At 47.1% G+C, this 6531-nt stretch overlaps 1 long non-coding RNA gene across 1 annotated transcript in view; it reads left to right on the top strand.

The window, feature by feature from the left end:
• The window catches only part of LOC123459251, a 4153-nt gene extending 2384 nt beyond the window's left edge, over positions 1–1769 (top strand). The window contains exon 3 of the long non-coding RNA XR_006636151.1: positions 1–1769. This exon is cut by the window's left edge and continues 209 nt beyond it. This is a non-coding gene — a long non-coding RNA (uncharacterized LOC123459251).
• Positions 1770–6531: the final 4762 nt, after the last annotated feature.

Below are 6531 nucleotides of genomic sequence, written 5' to 3'. Positions count from 1 at the left end.
TTGCATCTGCTAATGGGCACTGGCTTTCACTGGGGCCCTGGGAGCTCACAGCAGGAGGAAAGCCTGACGCCTCTGCCTTCCTTGTGTGCCAGTCTCCTTGAGATAAGCCATTGTCCTAAGTCTGCAGTCACCCTGGACTCTTCCCCCGCCCTTGATTACCCAGCGGGGAGGCTGTCCTTGTCTTCCCAGAGCAAAAGTGATCATCTCCTGAGAACTGCCTTGTTCCCTTAACAAAGAAAGACTTCTTGTAGGACCAGAGCTGAGACAATGTGGAGTGGAGCCACACCTTCGCCAAGACTGCTTAGTTATATGAATTTTTTTGCTCCCTACCCCACGCTTCCTCCCTTTAAGTCTTAAAAGCCATGTCAATGCATTGAAGATGAACTTGGGGACACAGGACTCCTGTTCTCTATTCCTCCTCTCAATGTGGCCACACTAATTCAATCTCCTCCCTCTGCTTTTCACTATAACTCATCTCGTTAATTAGCATACGGGGAAAGGGAAGCCAAACCTAGCTTGTTAACTTAGCTTATACCCTAAACTCTGGTTACATGTCCGTGTATTTAAATAGAATGCCTTCCTCCACAATGGTCTTACCTGTTCTCAAAATACTTTATTTATTTGTTCATTTGCAAGTAGAGAGAGAGAATGGATATGCTAGGGCCTCCAGCCACTGCAAACAAACTTCAGATGCATAGACCACCTTGTGCATCTGGCCTATGTGGCTAGTGGGGATTCGAACCTGGGTCTTTAGACTTCACAGGCAAACGCCTTAACCACTAAGCCATCTCTCCAGCTCTGTCTTTTTGTTTTTACTATAACCTGTTTCCTCTCCTAAGATGAAAACTCCATGACAGCAAGGCTATATTGAGAACTTTGTTTTTGTTTTTTTCAAGGTAGGGTCTTGCCCTAACCCAGGCTGACCTGGAATTCACTATGTAGTCTCAGGCTAGCCTCGAACTGACAACGACTCTCCTACTTCTGCCTCCCGAGTGCTGGGATTGAAGGCGTGCACCACCACGCCCGGCTATATTCAGTGTGGATCATCTATCTGCACAGCCTGGAACAGAAGGGGTCGCTCCATCAACACTTGTCAAATGAATGAATGTTCGTGGGAAGATGACCCCGAAGCGGCCTGGGCACAGGCTTTCCATTAACAGGCCACACAGCTGGATGCACCCCTTTTACTTTGTCACCCCCAATTAGAGAGTGGTGGGGAGCAAGCTTTCTTTCCAGCCACAGACATCTCTGGAGTCCATGCCTGTCCACTCTTTACCCTCACGTAACCTTGCGCTCCTGCATCAGGACGCTAAGATCCCCAGGGCTGAAGAGATGGACCTTGAGAGCAGGGGCCACTGGGCGGAGGACAGCCTTGATTGAGTCTTTGCAATCCTGGGTTTAGGAACAGCAGGGAAACTCCATGAGCCAAAGGGAAGAAATGAAAGTGTGTCTGATGCACACTGGTTACCTGAAGGCTTTTCTGTGGGCTGTAGCTCATTTGGTAGAGTCTTTGCCTAGCATGAGGGACTAGGTTAGATCCCCAGCATCATATAAGCTGGCATGTTGGCATTCACCTGTAACCCCAGAATGGGAGGAGAAGGTGGGGGAATAGGAAGGTCAGAAGTTCAACATCATCTTTGGCTATACAGAGAGTTAAGAGGCTAGCCTGGGCTACATGAGACTCTGTCTTAAGAATAAAAACAAACATGGGCTGGAGAGATGGCTTAGTGGTTAAGCGCTTGCCTGTGAAGCCGAAGGACCCCAGTTTGAGGCTCCATTCCCCAGGACCCACATAAGCCAGCTACACAAGGTGGAGCTTGCATCTGGAGTTCATTTTCAGTGGCTGGAGGTCTCTCTGTCTCTCTCTGTCTCTCAATGCCTCTTTCTCTGTCTGTCGCTCTCAAATAAATAAATAAAAATAAAAAAGAATAAAAGCAAACAAAAATGAAACAACAATTTTAAAAAACAGGTTTTCTCACACCTGGGCCTGTGCCCTTGAAAGGCAATAGAGTTTGCTTCCCTCCACCCCCCCTGCCCCCCCCCCCCGCACCCCACTACATCCCAGATCTTAAGCTCCTGTCTGGGAAGGCAAGTCAGGTGCCTCTTCATTCATTCATTTATGAATCCAATTAACCATGCTTAGTAAGTAAATTTTATGCTGGAAACTGTGTCTGTGTATCCTCCAGAGGCTAAGACCTATAGATTACAAAAGCCACTGTGGTCTGCTGGATTAAACACGGACTTCTCAGGAAAATGGCATTCTAACAGCAGAAGCTCATATTCAGATCACCTTGCGCAACCCAAGCCAATCCTGGTTGTCTGTTATTGCCTTACATGGCAGGTAGCTGGCGTCCCAGTCTGATCGATGCTCCTCGAAGGTGGGCCCAGGTCCAACCACTGCGGTGAGTATCGCCAAGGAGAGAACTGAGTCGGCTGCCTTCTCACACTTGATGCTTTGTTATCACTAGTTTCCTCAGTGGGCGATGATTTCTTTGTGTGAGCCATCATTTTGGATTGTGGGCTAATGTTCAGTGGGATGTGGCTGTGGGAATTCTGTGTGGTTTGGAGTAAGAGTTATCTTCAAAGGGGTTTTTGAGGACTTGCGAGATAGGTTAGTGGCTATAGCTGTTTGCTTGTAAAACTTGCTGGTCTGGGTTCAATTCCCCAGCACCCACAAAAGCTGGATGTAAAAAGTGGCTTATACATCTGACATTCATTTGCTTGGTGTGTGTTTGTGTGCGTGCACACACACACATGCACAAATAAATAAGTTTGTTTAAAATATTTTTTTGCATTTATTTCTGTCATTCTTGTTATCAGCTCAGGACATTTCACATGTTAAATTGCTAGTAGTAGATATAGATTTGAACCTCAAGCCTCCTGTCTGGTATACCTGTGGGTATACACAAATCTTTTAGTTACAACTGGCTGGTGATTATAATTTTTCAGAAGAGAATGTTTTTTCTCTATCCGGAGCCTTTTACAGTTGAAGTACAAGTTTTCTAAATGTGCCTTTGAACAGCACTGTCTTTATTAAGTGGTCTTAGGGGGCTGGAGAGATGGCTTAGCAGTTAAGCACTTGCCTGTGAAGCCTACGGACCTCAGTTGGAGACTCAATTCTCCAGGACCCATGGAAGCTAGATGCACAAGGTGGCGCATACGTCCAGAGTTCCTTTGCAGTGGCTGGAGGCACTGGCATGCCCATTCTCTCTCTCTCTCTTTCTCTCTCTCTCTGTTGCTCTCAAATAAATAAATAAAAATGAAACAAAAAAACCTTTTTTTAAAAAAAAGAGGTCTTAGTGTAAGGCTTGGCCCAGTCCTTAAATTAGCAAATGAACCCTGGATTGACAGTCCTGCCCTTTTAATTAATTAATTAATTAATTTATTTATTTATTTGGCTTTTCAAGGCAGGGTATCACTGTAGTCCAGGCTGACCTGGAATTCACTATGCAGTCTCCGGGTGGCCTCGAACTCACGGCAATCCTCCTACCTCTGCCTCCCAAGGGCTGGGATTAAAAGGCGTGCGTCCAGCAGTCCTGCCCATTTTACCGGCTTTGTTCCATGTTTGGACGTGAGCATTTCCTTCCTTTTCCTTTCCCTCGGTTTTCCATCTATTCGTATATTACACTTACCTATCCGCTCTGGGCGATGGGTAGCACTGAAGTGAACTGCGGAATCAGAGGTCCACATACCTCTGTGACCCATCTCTGTGTTCGTAATGCAAGGTAACTGGAGACATGGCTTCCAAATTAAATCAGAAATATTTTCCAAAAGCATGCAATACTTTATAACATAGAAAATGTATAAGGTTCCATGTGTGATACAAACTGGGGGACAATACTTCATCATGACCTTTAAGCAGTTTCACTTATGCTGTCTTTTTGTAAGTTATTTATTTATTTATTTTATGAGACACACAGAGAGAGAGAGAGAGAGAATGGGTGCTCCAGGGTCTCTAGCCACTGCAAATGAACTCCATCATCTTGTCCATCTGGCTTGATGTGGGTACTGGGGCATCTAACCGGGATCCTTAGGCTTTGTGGGCAAGAGCCTTAACCGCTGAGCAATCTCTCCAGTTCATTTTTTTTTTTTTTGACACAGGAACAGAGACAGTGAGTGAGTATGGGTACACCAAAGCCTCTTATTGCTGCAAATGAACCCCAGACACATGTGCCACTTTGTGTGTGAGTAAATCAAGCCCTATGAGGAATTGAACCCCAAACTACGGGCTGTGCCACACCTGTACCGACTGAACCATCTCCCCAGCCCCAGTCTCCCATCTCGTGGATTCTTGCAACAGTCTCAGGAGACAGTTCTCAGCCCCGTCCCCCAGGTAGGAAGCTGAGGCCCCTGCACTGAAGGTAGTCGCTCCGACTGCGCACGTGAAACCCGTGCCTCTCCGAGCGCCCATCACCACACAGCAGGCGGTCACAGCCTGGTCCAGCAAAGAAGACACGGCCAGTGAAAGGCTTGATATCACCCGTTACTGACGTAGACTTAAAATGCTCCCAGCATGGCTCAGGGAATCTTGTGGAAGAGGGGGCGGAAAGAGTGTTAGAGCCACAAGTTGGGACATGTTGCACAGAGACATTGCCTCTCCCCATAACTGACTGCTGCCCCCATAATGCATGACCCACAATCCCCATGGGGTTGGTCTGCATCCCCAATGAGGAAGGCCTCTTCAGAAAAGGGCAGGGAGGAGGGAAAGGATGGTACCAACATGTGATGTTTACATACAAAATATGTTCATATCTAATAATAAAAGAATAAATTATATTTTTAAATGAAAGGCTTTTAATATCAGTAATAAAATGGTAAGAGGACTGAAGAGATGGCTCAGTGGGCAAAGTGCTTGTCATGAAAGCACAAGGATCTGAGTTCAAATCCCCAGAGTCCACCAAAGCTGGGTGTGGTGGCATGCACCCATAACCCCTGGGGAGGCACAACTGGCTAGCTTGTCTAGCTGAATAGGTGGGTTCTGGGTTCAGTGACAGACCCTGTCTCATAAAAAATAAAGTGACATGACAGAGAAGAAAGATGTCACGCATCAACCTCAGCCTACACACACATGTGCACCTGCACAGACATACAAACATGCATACACACTCATACACGTGCAAAATGAATAGTAAGAGATGGCACAAGAAACAAGGACCCAGCAGACTCCTCGCTGATGAGCTATGTCGGGGGCCATCACTTGGAAAGAAATGTGGAGCATAGGGGACAGGACTAACTTGCCCTGGGCTTCAAGATACCATCAGCATGGGAAAAGGAGGAGAATTCAGAGCAGAGATGGGATTGCAGGAAGGCAGGGTAAGGAAGCTCATGCATGTCGGGCTGGATGTGTGGACAGGTCACAGACGTGTACATGTATGCCTGGAAGTAAGATGGGGGACGTTTGAGACAAAGTGTGGACATCCTGTGGACTTGGTGAAGTAATGCTGAAGCCCTCTGGCTGCGGGGTGACTGAGCAAGGCCGGGCGTTAGGAGCATGGACCCGGAAAGCCATGTGCAAGGCAGACTGGCTGGGGAGAGAATGGAGGAACGTTTGGACTAAGGGAGTTGGGAGAAAAACTCAAATTCCAAGGACAGCTAGCTAAATAGTTCTCACACTAAGGGTAACGAGGCCACATCCTAATGATGTTCCACTGGTCACTGGTCAGCTCAGTGGGAACCTAAGATGTCATGAAGCAGAGGGCCACATCATCTTCCATGGACTCACCACCAAGGGACTGGTCCTGAGTTCCCAGGGTCAGAGCCGGTCCACTGGGCACTTCACCAAAGTTGCAAAAAAAGGGGGGGGGGGTCGGTGTAGACCTGGGCCTGCCTAGGAACTACAACTGAACGCCAGCGCACATTTGGCCTCCAAACTCATGGGGTTGATGAGAGAGAGGGAAGGCAAAGAGAAAAGGGAGGAAGAGATCTTGAAAGTGAATGGGTGGACCCAGTATTGTCAATGGACTCAAGACTTGTTTTCCAGTGCCTGTTACATTGTGGGTCACTTTTTTTTTTAATTTAATTTATTAATTTTCTTTTCAGTAAATACAGGCAGTTTGGTACCATTATTTAGGCTCATCTGTGATCTACCCCCTCCCATTAGACCCTCCTTGTTAATGAAAATGGGTCATGCATTGTGGAGTTAGCCCCCAGTTATTGGTATGATAAATGTCTCTGCAAATCATGGCCCAACATGTAACTCTGACTGTGGGTCACTTTGATGGTAATGTAAGCAGCTTTAGCCTCTGAGCTCGGAGGGGAAATATGAATTGTATCCCCTATTTTCAACTTCCAGATTGGCCACAGCATGTGACACAGTGTGTGACGGTCTCTGATCACCAGGCCACCTTCCCCAGTAGACTGAGTACGCTCTGGGGACAGAGCCTGAGGCCTGTCATCTCACACTGGCAGCTGGTACAAAGCCCGGCCCAGAGAAAATGCCCACAGAAGAGGAAATGATGGGCCGAGGTGATGGCTGTGGGTTGGTAAGAGGAGATCAGTTTCTAGGTACGTTTTGAAGGTAAAGACAAAAGA

The sequence above is a fragment of the Jaculus jaculus genome, chromosome 3, assembly GCF_020740685.1.
Source record: "Jaculus jaculus isolate mJacJac1 chromosome 3, mJacJac1.mat.Y.cur, whole genome shotgun sequence".
Lineage (NCBI taxonomy): Eukaryota > Metazoa > Chordata > Mammalia > Rodentia > Dipodidae > Jaculus > Jaculus jaculus.
The sequence above is the reverse complement of the archived record's forward strand: the minus strand, read 5'-3'. Positions and strand labels throughout refer to the sequence as shown.